General features: G+C 34.9%; 1 long non-coding RNA gene and 1 pseudogene across 1 annotated transcript; one reads left to right on the top strand and one right to left on the bottom strand.

Annotated features, from left to right (window-relative positions):
• The first annotated feature begins 3,738 nt into the window (after window positions 1–3,738).
• On the top strand, window positions 3,739–4,595 carry LOC125669183 (uncharacterized; annotated as a pseudogene).
• A 12,663-nt stretch (window positions 4,596–17,258) lies between these two features.
• LOC125653089 (uncharacterized) lies at window positions 17,259–17,912 on the bottom strand. The gene is made up of 2 exons (XR_007361788.2): window positions 17,763–17,912; window positions 17,259–17,494 (listed from the first exon to the last, which is right to left on the bottom strand). It is a non-coding gene; the product is annotated as an uncharacterized LOC125653089 (long non-coding RNA).
• Window positions 17,913–18,229: the final 317 nt, after the last annotated feature.

Genomic DNA, 18,229 nt, shown 5'->3' with positions numbered 1-18,229 from the left:
CTATCCAATTTTGATATCAGCAGTGTATGTTGACAGCATCCTGTCCTCATTTCCTTTCATTATTCCACACAATAAAGGGCATACTATAAAACCTGACCTGGCCCCATTGACCTGGCCTCAAAATTGGCCTGGCCCCAATATTGGCCTCTAATTATGCTCCATCCCAAATTTTGGCCTGGCCTCAAAAGTTGGCCTGGGCTCAAATTTGGCCTCTTAAAAAATGTTTGGCCTCAACCAAAAAAAAAAAAAAAATCTTTTTTAATTCAAAATTTTATTTGATTTATTATTGGTTTTAGTTTTTCAAAATCATAGCATATAAATGATATGTTTCTGTTGTTTTGTAAATGTACACTTTGAAATAATCATGAACTACCACCAATCTGATTGATTTTATTGATTACCTATTGATCAATGCATTGAATAAATCATTTTCTTTTCCCTTCATATTTGTATGTACTAGTACACACCAAAACAGATTGCACAACTAATGAAGCAATTGGCATATTGATTTTGTTTCAGAATTATGATTAATTTCATTGATTTATTATTGGTGTTAGTTTTTCAAAATTGTAGAAATAAAGTGATATATGTACATTAGAATAAACATGAAATGCTACAAATCTGATTGATTTTATTGATTATATGTTGATTAGTTTATTGACAAAATCATTTGCTTTTCCCGTCCTAACTTATGTACTTGTACATCAAAAAGTATACTGATGAAATGATTGATTTATTGATATATTTTGTATTCAATTATGAATAGAATTCAATTTGATATCAATTATGAAAGTGTTACAATTGTGTTGTTATTATAATGAATTCGATTTTAAGAGCAGCGCACATTCAGAACAGAGCATGTGGTCTTAATGTTTTCAATGTGCAGATACCATGCATTTAGTGTTATTTGTTTAATTTCCAATGCATGGTAAATGACATTTTTAAAAAATCAAAATAAACACAGTGAAGTGTTTGCTAGCATAATGATAATAGCCAATGATCTAAGGATTTTAGATTTGTATTTTGATGTTCATTTGTCTATAATTTACGTAGAATGAACAATGTAGATTAAAACAGATATGATGTATTATAAATATTTCTTTCTCGATTTCATAATTAAGTTTCAATATTCATAACAAAAGTGACAAGTTCCCATGCTCTGAAGGCCTGCCCTGTCAGGATAAAGGGAATATCTATCACCATATTAAAGGATGGCGATGAAAACTTTTGCTGAAGTTGGAAATTCCATTGTACAGAAACAATGGAGCAGTCCAACATTTGCAAATAGGGTGTGTTTGATACAACAGAAATATTTTAATTAGTAACTCATCTTATGATTGTGCCTAAACTAAATAAGGTATACAAAATTGTCTGTCTGAATTTTCAAAATTGTGATTTTTTTTCTGGTTTTGTGATAAAGCAACAGTAAAACAGAACTAATTACAATCATTACATTAAATCTGTCCACCGGCCCTTTTCTTATTTTATATCAAAGTTTTATATCTGCAGTTAAAAAAAATATTATTTGCACCTCTATCTAACCACTGCAGCAGCTACATCTAAGCAAATATCAGATACTGAACATGTAATGCTCATAATGGAGAAAAACAGTTTATGCATCTACAAATTCACAAAAGTGCAGCTTTAATTTTGTTCTTAATGTGTTTAAACTGTCGTCAAAATCATCTTTTCATTCTGATAATTATTGAAAATAAACGTTCTGTACAGAGCGGTGTGAAATTTCAAACCGTATATCATAGATTAACCTCAACCTTGATTTCTTGTCAAGACCGGTGCTGTAGAACTCTGTGTTAAATTAATGTTGTAAATAATCTGATATCCGATTACAGTACTAGTGTTACATGTTTATTTCAAATAGTTAAAACAGATATGAACATCCTTAATTCGTCAAAAGTTGTAGTTTCAATCTGTATGATTTATTATAGTATTTTTATTCCTAGATATCAAACTCATTGTTCTTATCAATGAGAGTGATTAAGGCGGTGCACTACATTGCAGCGTGTGAGGTGTGATGATTCATCATTAAACTAGTGTGAATTTGTTTTTTAAATTCATTATCAATAGGTGAAGTGGATCATTAGTAAAATGAGAGTTTTCAATGTGCATATTTACAAAACAACACAACCATATCATTTATGTTCAACAATTTTGAAAAATCAAAACCAATAATAAAACAATGAAAGCAATCATAATTCTAAAACAATCAATAAGCCAATCATTTCATTAGTTCCGTATATTTTTTTGGTGTGTACTAGTACAGATGTTAGGAAGGGAAAAATTATTTAATCAATAAACTGATCAATAGATATTCAATAAAATCAATCAGATTGGTGGTAGTTCATGATTGTTTTAATGTGCACATTCACAAAATAACACAAACATATCATTCATGTTCAACAATTTTGAAAAAACAAAACCAATAAGAAATCAATGAAATTAATCATAATTCTGAAAAAAAATCACTATGCCAATCTTTCATTAGTTGTGTATACGGTTTTTGGTGTATACTAGTACATACAGATATGAAGGGAAAAGATTTGATCAATACACTGATCAATAGATAATCAATAAAATCAATCAGATTGGTGGTAGTTCATGATTATTTTAAAGTGCACATTTACAAAACAACAGAAACATATCATTTATGTGCTATGATTTTGTAAAACTAAAACCAATAATAAATCAATGAATTTAATCGAAATTTTTAATAAAAATTTTTTTTGGTTGAGGCCCAAAATTTTTTTAGAGGCCAAATTTGAGGCCAGGCCAACTTTTGAGGCCAGGCCAAAATTTGGGATGGAGCATAATTAGAGGCCAAAATTGGGGCCAGGCAAATTTTGAGGCCAGGCCAGGCCAGGCCAATGGGGCCAGGCTATGTTTTATAGTATGCCACAATAAGGTAAACTAATGTGCATCCAATTAAATGTCAACTCCAGGAACAGATAAAAAACAAACGCTATAATGAAAAAAACCTCTCGCCCTTAAATTTGATAACAGTAACACATAGGTCAGCAATTAAAATAATTGTATCCTGAGAGCTGTCTATACGACTCAAAACCTAATAAAGAACAATTAAAGAGAAACTTGATGTTATATAAATTTGCTAAGGTGGCAGGGGACAGTTTCTTTGGTTTTGAAACATGTGGATAGGGGGTATACACCAAAGTCAGATTATGACAGACTAATGAAAAATCATATTTCCCTTTTATGTCAATACTTGTATTTCATATTAGTGTAGTTAATAAATTATGACCCTAAATTAACATGTAATCTATAAATACTGGTGCTGGTGCACAAAACATGCTCTGACCAGGTTCCCCTTTTTTGCTTTGATTTTCCCTCATTTGGGCTAATCCACACCACCCCCACACCATCACAGTACCAAACATGGGAATTTAGACACTGTGCACAATCAAGAACCCTATCTGCCCTTCTCAGCTTTTAAAACTTTGTAACAGTCAAGCCGAAAGCCTACATCAAAGGGGAGGCGAATTTTATTTATATGTGGTAACTTTCACAGGGGCCTAAGATACCATTTTTAATTATTATAATTAAAAGAGTTCGGTTATACAATCTGTTTCGTTTCGGTAGGTTTCGTTTCGTTTCGGTGGATTTCGTTTCGTTTCGGTAGGTTTCGTTTCGTTTCGGTATATTTCGTTTCGTTTCGGTAGATTTCGTTTCGTTTCGGTAGATTTCGTTTCGATTTCGTTTCGCACTTTACAGGTACCCGTTTCATGTGTTTTCCAATAGAATAGACTACTATCGTAACGATTTAGCGGGCATATTTGGATGAACTTTCGATGTGCAAATAGAATCATAAGCAGGGACCTATATACTAACTAGGTCCCTGTCATAAATGACGCGTTTATGAACAAATTTTCGTAGGGGAATTTCCCATCGGCACAGTGCAGGCTAATCGGCGGACCGGTTCGATCTGGATTGATCAGAGAATCAGACCAGCGTAAAAAACCATGACGGATCCATTAGTGGTGGACGTAATCGGATATTCTTATATACGTCGTTTAAAACAGTTTCTTTCGGTGAATCCAACGTATGATAACCTGTGTTTAGATCAGAATGAAAAGACAGTGTACTTCCGTGCTCAGGGAGGATTGATAATACAAATGTTGGCGAACTCGCCCCATTTAAGCAGTTTAATTCCCTGATCCACCTAGCCTATGTATCTTTTAATTTAAAAAAATGTTTTTAAAAAATAGGCGGCAATGACGCGACGAGGAGACCGGCTGATGTGATAGCACAAGACATTTTCTCGTTTGCCAATATGATAGGACAATTATTGCCGAGACCCAAAGAAATCGCCGATGAATTATAATGAGGAAGTGTTTAAAATAAATCAGTGTTTGGAACAATTAACATCAGATTCTGACAGAATTGATTTTTGGAAACACAGAGGATTGTGGACTGACCTGCGATACCTTGGGCCCGATGGTGTCCATCTGGGCGTGTCGAGTATTGGGATTTCCCCTGCACCCATGATAAAATATTTGAGGAGCGTTAAATACGCTATTTCCCACGCAATTGGAAAATCAAGACCAGAATCTCTTAATTTATAGCATATATATAGCCACAGAGTATTTCAGTCAGAGTTGTTGACCATGAGTATGATATGCATATCATTATGTATATATATGTGTGTGTATGTATATAGGATGGAACACCATAAGGATGAGTCTTTATACTATTCGATATGCTTGGGGTGAAATGTTTATGGCTAGTATTCTGTTATCCCATGGATCATGATGAATGGGGGCTTCATTCAATGCATTTAAGCTTAATGATTGCATGCTAAGTAAGTCTTGGAACCTAGTGTAAATGATTGGAATTTCCATGGGATCAAGCTATTATAATAGTCAACCTTTATGTCAGACTTTAGACTAGAATGGTAAGAAAGTCAAGAGATTTACATCGATTCAAGGAATGTTTCGAGATGTTTCAAGTCGATTCAAAGATTTTTGGTGTTTTATCTTATCACAAGTCAAATGTAAAATGCATTTCAGTGACTTGTTTCATCAAAGGTTTTGAGAAGTCGGGTTTATAATAGGACTTGTTTTAGTTAAGGCTTTGACTTGTTTTAAAGTTGTGGCAAGTCAAAATTAAGGATTGTGACTTGTTTCTAGGTAATGACAAGTGAGTTTAAGGATATAAGACTTGTTTCTAGGTTATGACAAGTCAGTTTTAGGATGTAAGACTTGTTTCAAAGTCATGACAAATCGTTTAAGGATTTAAATCTTGTTTTGAAGTGATGACAAGCCAGCAATTACATTAGACATGTCTCGAGGTTATGGCAAGTCAAGACTTGTTTTAGGTGGTTGGAATTTGACTCAAATATAGAAGTCTGTTTTAGGTTATTTAAGGACTTGTGTTATGCAAGTAAGATATAGCTGCCACAAATGGATATAAAATTAAACATTGAGACTTCTTTCTATGATATAATGAATCATGTTAAAAGGGACAAATTTCCCCTTTTAATGTAAATTTCATTGTTAAAGTTCATTAAAAACACATCCCGGTCTTTCATCAGGCGATTCTGTGAACTCTATATCAGTGGATCAAAAATTTGTTAACAATATATTGCATACAGGTGAACCAGCAACACCCCCTCATAAGTCAGATTCAATTTGTCTAACTGATGGAATTCCTCTTGCTGCTACCATTCCTTATACATATGTAGGGTAAAGGCAAAAATCTGGGAGAACCAATATAAAGCAGCGGCAAGAGGAACCAATCTCCTTAAACATTGCGGCAGGTTCCATCACTGTCCAACATAGTTCTTCAAAGAACAAAGTGCCATTGTCTATCCAGCAATGGACAGATGGCTTTTTGATATTCATGGCAGTGTATATTGAAAAACATCTGCTACGTGTAAGTGTGTCGTCGAAAAACACAAGAGTTTTGACATAAGGAGTGACGACAGATCCACCGAAGGTCAGTTGGTATCTAGGATTTATATCAACTTCAGAATACATGTACGTATTCAACAAAGTATTTTTTGGATGACTGATAACAAAATATGTGTTGGTGGGTTTTTTCTGAAGAAGCGGCTGTTTATGACATGAAAAAGCGTTATCTTTTATTGATCGTGAGGAATGCTGATTTAAAGTGTTGAAAACTCGATCGTTTTGCTGCTATTGATTTTGAATAAGTTTTGTAATTTCAAATTTATTAAACGTTCTCCGGATTTTGAGAATCAACAATTGATTTGTACTTCTCCCGTATGTTGTATAACAATACATCAGAAGTTTCTCCTTTCACAGTAGTTTCTTAGAAGTAAGAATGTGGGTTTGGTGGAATATTTACTGGCTTTGCAAGTTCTAGAATCCAGTAAAGATAGAGTAACTCATTTCCATTCCTCCTATTGCCTGGTATATTAAATATATTAAGATTTTGAAAAACTTTGTCATTTGAAAGGAAACGTGGGAGCAAAGTAGGTTACCAATTTGGAATTAAAGCCAAGTTCGTTTAAAATACTGTTGTAATGACGAGCATTACAACGACAATGTTGGAACAAGCTAGGTCAGCTATTACCCTCGTGTAACCCTACTGTGATAACTTCTGGTTTACTAAATACAGAAGGATAGGTGATACACGTTTTCCTTTTATCGTGTCTAATTCAATATTTTGATATTCCTCCCATACTTTATAGTTATTCTGACAGAGTCAAGTTCTTCAAGCTCATCGTCTGGCATTGTATTTGACAGAGTTCTGTCGCCAATCAGAGATCGGGGCTCAAATTTTCGACCTTTTAAAATTAACAATATCAGGTCCTCATTTTCAACATGTATATGTATAACAATGTCTGACTGCTTGGACGAAAACTGATGAACTTGAATGAGTCATTGTATCTTGTTTAACGTCTCGAGAATTTTTCACTGATATGAAGACGTCTTGAAGGAGGATTTGTTATAGGACGGTCTATATCTAGATGTTCAGTTGTACATTGACTTTGTAATGAAAGAGTTTGGTGCAATAGTACTGATATATTTAGACAGGAAATACTGGGTGTAGGAGTGAACATCAGATTAATGTGACACTGATATTTAGCGATACTTTTGAGAGGTAGAAATGGGATGATAGTCCGCCTCCTTTCACCACGTCCACTGGGTCACTCAACCCTTCATCCTCTTTAGAAAATGGACAAGATCCTCTCTGGAAGCCTTCGGTTTTGGGTTTTTTTAATGTCGGTCAGGATACCAACTGCATGGCAGATTATTCCTGGGAAGGTGCAGCCAAGTATGACGTCAATTCGTAATTAAACTGAAAATCCCAAAGAATTAATGATTGATTGTTTTGATGTTTTTCGCCACACTCAACAATATTTCAGTTATCTTAAGGCGCCCAGTCTTTATTGGTGGAAGAGAGAAACCAGATACAATGTCCCTTGGAAGAGACCACCGACCTTCCGAAAGTAAATTGGGAAACTTTCTCACCGGCGCGAGCGGAATTCGAACCTGCGCCGATCAGAGGTGAGAGGCCGTGTAATTTTGAGTTCGATGCTCTAACCACTCGGCCACAAAGACCCCAAAGCATTAATGAGGACAAGAGAATCCACTCATGTTTCTCACTTTTATCATAAAAAGAAACATTTAACAAATCTGTTGGGGAAGAGACCTACATTCCACATCGCTCACGTGATCATTGAATTTCATATTCGTGTACAGAGAAAAAAAACTTAAAACGGCCAACCCCAACTGTTGACCCACCCTATTTTTGTGATTATCTCCACATTGAAGGGCATGCCCTTCATTTGAACCCCCTTCACCCAAGAATGCTTTGTTTCAAGTTCGGTTGAAATTGGCTCAGTGATTCTGGAGAAGATGAAAATGTGAAATGTTTACGCCGACGACAGCCTTTGGCTCAAGTGAGCTAAAAATGACGCAAAGATGTATTTGAGACATCTAAACTTTCTATTTTTAAAACAAGGCACGAGCCCTGTTTATAGTTTATGTGACTCAACTGTCAGTTGACGGATTTTGTAAACGAACATTTTCTGTTCTCTCTTATTTCTGCTTGCTCTCTCAATTGATATTTTTCATCAACGTGTGTCGAAATGTTGAATGCTTTGGCACATATATTTTTTATAAACATTGATGTTTTCACCTCCACATGTGATTTCCTAGCTATGACAAGTATGTTGACTAACACGATTTTGCATTGATTGATTGATGTTTTCCGTCACACTCAACAATTTTTCAGTTATCTGGTGGCGCCCAGTTTTTATTGGTGGAAGAGAGAACCCAGATACAATGTACCTGGGAAGAGACCACCGACCTTCCGAAAGTAAACTGGGAAACTTTCTCACTGGCACGAGCGGGATTCGAACCCGCGCCAACAGAGGTGAGAGGGCCGTGTGATTTTGATTGCGATGCTCTAACCACTCGGCCACGGAGGCCCCCACGATTTCGGAAGCCGGATTTTATGTAAATACAAAGAACCTGTGTAAAAATATTCTACATCCATACAAAAGATCTTCATCTTTATAACAAAAACCTGTCAATTTCAATCGATAAAAATCATGTCTATGCCCCTTTAATAAGGGAAACTAGTGTTGCCAGTTTGATGTGTGCCAAGCAAATGGCTCTAAAGATATTGATCGCACAATATCTTCCCATGTCCAGAGTGGAATGACCTTTCAACTCAAACTCAATGGGGGTCACCTACTACTTAGTAACCAGTGTAACAATGTTGAAGTCTATCAAACAAAGGGTTAAGATATTGAGCAAATGACTGAAAGGTGCAAACCATTATGTCCCATTTTTCAAGGGGAGGGGGTTCACAGAATACAAAGTCAGCTTTTACCTCGCAAAGGAGCATTTTTGCCGAAATGAAACATCATTGCAGGTTTGATCTCCTACCTCATGTTTTCCTGCCTATGTACAAACGCCGAAAACAGGTTTGTAATGTGAGTACTCCAAAAACAGAATCTGACTAGACACGTAAAGAGCGTAGACACAGAGGAACGATTTCCAAATCCAAACTCCACTGTTTCGATTGAAAGGGAATTGTTTTTATAAAGCTCTCCGTTGTTTGTTTGTTTTCACATCCGTCCCGGCACAAGTTTACGCGTGAAACATATATACTGGTAGTGGAACGTTTTCTTCGTACGTTGTTGCAAAATTGCTATGTCTGGCAATGCAGGTTTTTCCCGGTTAAGTACTACGTCTGGGAACAGTGGTCATCCTGCTTATGTACATATTGATAGAAATACGCCGTATTACAAAGAGATAAGATGTAGAGTACCCACCTTATACTGATTTTCCACAGACGTCTGCATTTACACATTATCATGATAGTTGTATACTGAAGTCAATGAAGCGATGCTTAGTTACACAGACGTCTGCATTTACACATTATCATGATAGTTGTATACTGAAGTCAATGAAGCGATGCTTAGTTACACAGACGTCTGCATTTACACATTATCATGATAGTTGTATACTGAAGTCAATGAAGCGATGCTTAGTTACACAGACGTCTGCATTTACACATTATCATGATAGTTGTATACTGAAGTCAATGAAGCGATGCTTAGTTACACAGACGTCTGCATTTACACATTATCATGATAGTTGTATACTGAAGTCAATGAAGCGATGCTTAGTTACACAGACGTCTGCATTTACACATTATCATGATAGTTGTATACTGAAGTCAATGAAGCGATGCTTAGTTACACAGACGTCTGCATTTACACATTATCATGATAGTTGTATACTGAAGTCAATGAAGCGATGCTTAGTTACGAATCAAACAATGAAACGTGTGCATTGTGCAAATACGTGATCAGGACTTCTGAGAATAACCTGTCTGTTTTTAAAAAACCCGCTTTCGGTTCTCATTCCACGAATCATGCACCAAAGACCGGTGTAGTTGTGATCGCTGTCGCTGGTGATCAGGGTCGCTCTAAAAATAGCAGCGACAGCCGTCACGGTTACACCGGCATAATTAAATCTTACATAGACTTTTGACATCCTAGCAAACTTAACTTCGTGACCTTTAAAATAGGCCTAGATCTACTTGTTTTTTAAATGATCACAATGTAAAATTTATACGGTGCCAATTTTGATGCACCTAATCTAGTTTTATTTCAATGTTCAGTATTTGGACGTATTTAAAGACATATTTATTTAGGCCTATATTCCAAAATATAATTTTACTGTAGGCAATATAAGGAGAACGTTATGCAGTTATCTGAATTTTAGTCAACGAATAGATATGTATCTAAATACATGTATACAGATTTTCGGTTTTCCCCTATTCATATCTAGCCCTATTTAATAATTAAAATGAATAATACCCACTGCCCAGCAGCCCATAAGTCATTAAAGTTTTAATACTAAAAACTAACAAATAATCGATCAAAATAATTTTTAAAACCTTTAATAACCGTAGTCTTAATTATCAAGATTGATATTTGAAGGCGATTGAATTTACCTTAAAGGGGCTGGTTCACGATTTTTGATAGAAATATTTTTCATTTTTGATGGTAAAGTTTGAAAATATAACTCATTTAATATTCACAGCCAAACGTTTGACCTTCTGAATGCAAGAATAAAAGCAATATTTTAGCCTAAATATGTGTTATGTAAACAAAAACTCGAGTCTTTTTATGTATACAAACAAACAAGTGAAATATTGATTTTGTAATATAAAGCATCTTAATTTTGCATATTCACAAATTTTAACTTTTAGTTGACACATTTACCCCAAAAATACTTGAAAGATATAATAAACTTAGATCGATATCCATTTCTTTTGAAAATATCGTAAACAATAACATACTGCAATCTTTGTTTACAAAACAAATAATAAACTCTCTAAAATGAGCTTCTGTGATAATGTATAACCTTAATTTTTATGTGAACTCTTTTAAACACATTAGACCGTAGATTTTGATGATTAAAAGTGAAAAAGAAAATTTTGGGGAAAATCAGTCCCTTTAAAGTTCCTAACGCTACAGCATTATGTCATAATGAAGGTTAATAACTTAATCTTTGAAGAGTCCACCAAAGGAATGCGTTGGGTTCACAAGTGCTGATCTAAAGAAAAATTACCGATCTGTTGAACCCTGTGTATAGATTTTACGACTTTTGATAGCAATTTTGAACGTTTGAAAGTGATCTCCAGGTCAATTTTAACTCGGGTCAGTTTTCCTCATTACGCATGGTAGGTTCATCTTCACACGTCAATTTTAGGCACATGATTATCATTCCATATATCTGGTGTGTTTGCTCTTAATGACGTACTCTACATAATGTATGTGGAATTTATGCCATTCATCATTGTTCATTATATTCACCTTTCATCAATGGCTACCTGTGTTCACTTCTTAAGTTTGACACGATCATGGCACGAGCTGGGTTAGAATTCACGACCTCGCAAACTCACTACCACTCAACTAATTTCAAATCGGATCTGTGGAGTCACAAATACATCTCTTTTTTTAGTTTTGTTTATTAGTTTGCTACAATACCTGAATATGTATCTATTTTATGTAATGATTGATTTGTATTGCTTATGTTGTGCTGACACCAACAGACAATCAAGTTTATTAAATTCAAAGGGAGTCTTACATGAAATTTTAGATAATTATTGTAGAAAACTTAACTTTGATATATATTATATGTTAAAATGTTCAACTACTGATGTGGAAAATTTAAACAAAACTAAATTACCAGTATTTTATAAAGAAATGTGTTGCTTTAATGAATGCAAAAGCGAACTTAACTTCACTTCCGGTCAAGGTCGATAGAATGGAGTTGGAACTAAACGAGTGAGGAAAATGTTGTGTGTGGATGTGCTGTAAAATGTGGAAATTGGAGATCTACCAAGGTCTGGCACCTACAGTATGTGTATACTCATGTTTTACCTGCATAATGAACGCTATGTAACCTACGATTGATTAAAAAAGTGTTACATGTCTGATTTGAACTGTCCAGTTTGTGAAAACTACTCACTTTCAGCATTTTCTTTAATTTTACTTTGTGTACTGAGCAACATCAGTCTTAAATCTAGCAACAACAAATCAGCTACTGTGATTAAGTCATATTCCAGTGCTTTAAAACCAGACTCTTCACAACATAAAAGTGGCAAAACGTCAAATATGCAGACAAGCCCACAATGCACCCGTTGTATCACCTATAAGCGAACCACGAAGCAAACGATTTCGAGAAGGAAGTGATTCCTCAGCGAACGTAACAAAAGATGATCTTGGCCAGCTTAACATACTGCTAGATAGTATAAGTCAGGATGAAGAAACCACTAGAAGAGCAATTGACCTAATTATGGGTAAACCTTCCTTTAGAAATTTCATTTCTGAACATTTCAGCTCTGAGATCTCCATCCTACAGAATGAAATAAAATATCTCAAAACTAGAGTTGATGATATGGAACAGTATTCACGCAGAAATTGTCTAAAATTTTCAGGAATCTGTGAAGAAGGCCCCAGTGAGAATACTGATGACGTTATCATTTAATAACTTTTAAAGTGATGACTTATAAACGATGCTGATTGGTTGAAAAATTCGTTTGATTTCTCTGTCAAAATTTCGTTCGGAGTTCATCTGCACTAAGACCGCAGGACTACTTTTCTCTGGAATGCGTCTTCCCCGTTCTAATTTTAGCCCTATTTATAGAACGGGATTTTCCACACAAGCATTAAATATAACGAAATGCATTTGTTTGATTTTTGTTTTCATTGCTATCAAAAATTAGCACAACTAAAGATATGAATAAAATACAAATTAATTTAAAGAAACAACATACATAGGCGATGACGTGGCAGAGTAGTCAATTTGATGACGTAGACCACTTACTGGTAGAAGTAGACAGATTACACGAGTTCCCGGTATGAATCGTCTGCTTTACGAGATCGATAACATGACGGAGCAAGTGGCGACTTCTGATCTGGTAAATATTAATGAAATTGAACTGCGTTATATGGGGCTCAGTCAACGAGTGCGTTTTAAACGTTTTCCTCGATATTGAAATGGAACCGAATTGCATTCCACTGTTCCAACGACACAACCAGTGTTCAACGTCTCCTCCAACACGATGCAGCATAAATCCAGTCACCACTTGTTATCTTCCTTTATATTTAATTCAGCTTTTAACCATTGCACCTTTAATTTGGCGTATAATCCATTTAAATCTGCACAGTAACTGTTCCTGACCTGAACGCACAGCCATGCCGTTTTGTTTTTGTTTTCATTCTTGCCTATATGTATTCCTACGCTCCATTTCAGAAACGTTAATTCAAGCTTTTTGATGGGAGAAACTATTTGTTTTTCTATCTTAAAGACATATTTAAATGATAAGAAATAAAACTTATAATTCTTTGTTTGATGCATGTATCAAACGAAACATTGGACAGAAAACTTTTTCATCAATGCGCTACGCGCATTGATGAAGTTTTCCGTCCAATGTTTCGTTTGATACATGCATCAAACAAAGAATTATAAGTCTCATTTCTTAAATCCTTAATACTATAAACCGCCTGGTACTCCCTGGACATGGAAAAAAATATTGGAAAACATTGACAGGACACATAGGATTGGACGTCCACGGAATGATGGTAAACCGAGGGACATCATCGTCAAATTTTGTAGCTATAGAGATCGTGCGCTAGTTTATACAAATAAACGCAACCTCAAGTCGCACAACAAAAACCCTTCCAGCAAATCTCGCATATTTATAAACGAGGCCCTGACCAAATATCGCAATGGTATCTTCAACGAAGCACGAAAGTAAATGCGCGAAGAACTAATAAACAGTGTGTGGACACACGACGGCAAAATTATTATCAAACTCCATAGTGATAAGAAAGTGACTGTAACAAGCGAGGACGAGCTCCAACAACTCTTACTTGAACTAGGTTGTGAGTCTGTGCCCGTCACATCTACCCCAGCTTTCTAATTGAGTGTTATGCTATGTGGACGCATTGACACTGACCAACTGAGATATTTCTCAGTGATCGTCTGCGTCTTCCCTACTCGCATGCTACTTTCGTTTTGTTATGTTATGTTTACTTCAGAGTCATTGTAGCGCTTTAGACGTTTAAATGGTTACACTAAATAACGTGTTTGAATATATGTGCATCCCATACTCGTATTTTCCGTTCTATCATTTTCCACTACTTTTATGTTGCAAATTATTTTGTTTTCATGTCTTTTTCATTATTTACTTTCTTTTTACTTACTGTTACTTTGTAATTGTAGATATGTTGCGTTTTCCGTTCAGTTTACTTATTCGTCTTTATTCATGTTTTCCCTGCCGGTTCTATTATTACAATTTCACCATCTATATCCGATGTTCTCCATGGCTAGAATAAGTTCCCTCTTCTTGATAATTTTTTATACACAAGATTAGGACATGCATAATACAAAATAAGTCATGGGACATTGGTAAATATCATCTAATCTATTTATCTTATGACAATATTTCATTTTATTTAGTTGTACTATTTTTGTTACTTATTACAGGAGGTATTGAAGTAAACCCTGGGTCATCAAATATTGTAAACAATAACAAATCTATAAGGATTACCCGCAATAATGTCTGTAGTTTAGTTAACAAAATAGATATTGTTTATAGTGAACTATCTACATCTGAAATCCTTGCAATCACAGAGACACATTTAGACAACTGTAAAAATGAAGATGTAAAACTCTCAGGTTTTCATCCTCCATTAAGAAAAGATAGGAATAGTTATGGGAGAGGGGTAGCTTTATATGCATCCAACAAACTTCACATTAAAGAAAGAAATGATATATAGCTGACCCCCCATATAGAAATTGTATGAGCAGAGATTCAATCTAGGAATAAAAAGTTTCTTGTTGGTGCCATATATAGACCACCAAGCTCAAGAGTTAATTCTTGGGATTTTCTTTCTGCTAGTTTAGAAAAAGCTATTGCTACCAACCTACCATTGTTTTTGACAGGTGATTTTAACATCAATATGCTACAAAATGGTCCTGATACAAAAACTTTTAAACAAATACTTCATAGGTATGGACTACATAATTTAATTACTGAGGAAACAAACTTCACAACAATAAATGGTACATGCATAGATCTTGTTATTACTAATCATAAAAATTTGGTCCAAAATACATGTAAATCTGTATCATTCTGTTGCACCCATTGTCCTATAAGTGTTGATTTAACCTTCCAAACCCACAACGGATATGCATATAAAAGGGTCATAAGATATTATGATGATTGTGATTATAAAAAACTTAATCAGGACCTTGCTAAGATTAAATGGGATAATTGTGTATTTGACAGTGACAATATCAATAATATATACTCAAACTTTATGAATGTAATAAACAATCATATTGATTTACACATACCTAAAAAAACCTGTTACAATACGACCCAAGGATAAACCATATATGAACAACTCTATTAGACGCTGTATGAGACAAAGAAACAGAATGCACCATAAAGCAAAGCAAACAAAAAATCCACAGCATTGGCAAAACTATAGGGATTTAAGAAATAAAGTAATTAGCCTTATAAGAATCTCTGTTGAGGAATTCAAGCAAAAACTAACAGCAAAAATAAATAAAAACATTCCTCCAGGTAAATGGTGGCGAATTGTAAAATCCCTTTCTAAACTAAATAAAAAATGTGAGTCATTGCCTCCAATTCGATTAAAAGGTAATATATTCTTTCATCCATTAGAGAAAGCTGAAGCAATTAATGACTATTTTGTCTCTGTATCGAAAATGGATGAAGCTAACATTATGCCATATGGTCCAGGCCCTCCTCAGCACTCTATTGCAGATCTTTTAATATCGGAGCAGGAGGTACTTGACCAACTCATAATCCTATATGATAAAAAAAAAAACCACCTGGTCCTGATGGCATTCTTTCTAAAATTCTAAAAAATATTTCCAACTCCATTAAAACACCATTAACTAAACTTTTTAACTTATCCCTCAAAAAAGGCCTTCTTCCTAATATTTGGAAAAACGCCAGTATTACACCAGTATATAAAAATAAAGGAGATCCACAAGACCCTGCCAACTATAAACCAATATCTCTAACAAGTTCAATTTGTAAAATTATGGAAAAAATTATATTCAAACACCTGTATAATATTATATCAAATTTAGATAAAGGTTAAGATGTTAGATTTGTCTTCTGTGACATTTCTAAGGCATTTGATAAGGTCTGGCATAGAGGTTTATTATACAAATTAAGACAAAATGGTATCCAGGGTAATCTGTATCATTGGATTGAGAACTATATAAGTGAAAGAGCTCAAAAAGCAGTCTTGGAAGGTTATTCATCTACATATAAGGGTTCAGAAGCAGGTGTGCCGCAAGGGTCTGTACTAGGACCTTTTTTATTCTTATTATACATAAGGCCAAGATAAATAAATAGTCTGTTTCCTATTCCAACCTGGAAAAAATAGGGTAGGTAGGTAGGAAAAATATTTTAATTTATTTCAACATTTTATCGTTTAAAATTCAACTTTGAGAAGTACAGTTTTTGAAGACCCCGAGATGTTTCACTGCCACTAACAACCCTGTGTATTATGTAGGGTCACCATCCGGTTCACATATAAACTCTAAATAATATTATATTTCAAATCCGGCTAAATCACCAACAGAACTACTGACCTGAACTTCATACGGCTCTGTGTTTTTTGTAATGTTGTTTACTGGCCAGCATAATATTGTAGTTTTGCAGTGTTTTGGCCATTCAGATGGACAGTCCTTCATGATGCATCTTAAAAATTCTAAACAATGATTCATTGTTTTTTACCGTAGTCATAAAGTTTTCTCCCTCTTGATGTTTACATTTTCCTATTGTAATTGCCTGTCACAGGTCTCACACTGGACCACAATTTTGAGTCGCAACCTGGCGTGCGTGCATCGACTCCTATACGTTTACTGTTAGATCTATAGTTCATGTGTATTATTCAAGAGGCATATACAACATATCATATGTATGTCTCTTCTTATTCTTACACGATGTATACAACATAGCTTTGATTAACTTTTATCATAAATCACTATTATTATAATATAGTGAAAATTGTATTTCAGCAGATTGCCTTTCAGTCAGTCTAGATGGCATTTCAGCACAATCATGGTTTTATTTTCAAATACTGTTTTTGGCTAAGTTGACTTAATTCTATTTCACACCAGAAAAATTTAGGAATATTTCATAGTCTATAACGGGCTATATTAAATAAAGACAAGAAATGAGTTTCTATATGTTTATTAATTATGTTATTAGTGTAAATGACATATAATACTCAGAAAAAGTCACTGATGACAAAGTTACTGAAGATTAATTTCTGTAAACATGACACATCATCCTAGTTTAACACATCACATTACTCAAAGAATTCTCTTAAGAATCCTGTTTTCATCTTCAAATCCAGAATGACAAGGTGGTCCTTTAGTGAATCTCATGTGGAGAAGGGGCTTCAGGAAGTCTGAAATAAATTTTAAATGGATTAAGATGATGTGAAGTCAAAAGATGATAGCATAGCAATTTCAGAAGAACCTACAATTATGTGTTTCCTTATGGCCATTTTCTAAAGACCTCAAGAATGATGCAATTTCCCAACATTCCTCCATTTAATAACTGACCTAGTCCAAAATAGGTAGCTCCCCAGTAATGACATGACTCGGGGTATCTCCCCAGTATATTACGATATGTAGGCAACTCGCACGTGCACAGTTAATTTTATTCACACCTACCTGCACATAGAGGATCAACCCTTTGTCTTGTGTAAACTGCTAAATAAACAAGACGCCCCTAAGTCTTATTGTTTCCATGCGACAGGGTATCCACATTCATTCTGCACAGGTAAAACAGCCCTGAGGCTGTTTGGATGCCAATAGCTGACATTCAAAATGGCGCCGAGATATCTAAAATACGAAATGTCCGTGTCGGATTTCCGGAATTTCTATCGCATTTCCCCCCTGAAAAATCGCAAAATGCGATGGGCAGCGCGAGCCCTGTTGCCAGCAATGTGTTTGGCAAGCATGTTGCCATTTGCGTATAGGATATATATGTATTTTCTCAAACAAGCAAGTGATCAAAATTAAGATTTCTAATAGTGAAACCGGAATTGTTTACTTCCGGAATATATATCGGCGGATAAATTTTTAAGGGTCGGCTCAAATATTTTAGGGTCGGTCGGGGAACCGGAAACACATAATTT

This window comes from Ostrea edulis, chromosome 4 (genome assembly GCF_947568905.1).
Source record: "Ostrea edulis chromosome 4, xbOstEdul1.1, whole genome shotgun sequence".
NCBI lineage: Eukaryota > Metazoa > Mollusca > Bivalvia > Ostreida > Ostreidae > Ostrea > Ostrea edulis.
Note: the sequence above shows the minus strand (reverse complement) of the source record. Positions and strands in the feature narration are given on the sequence as shown.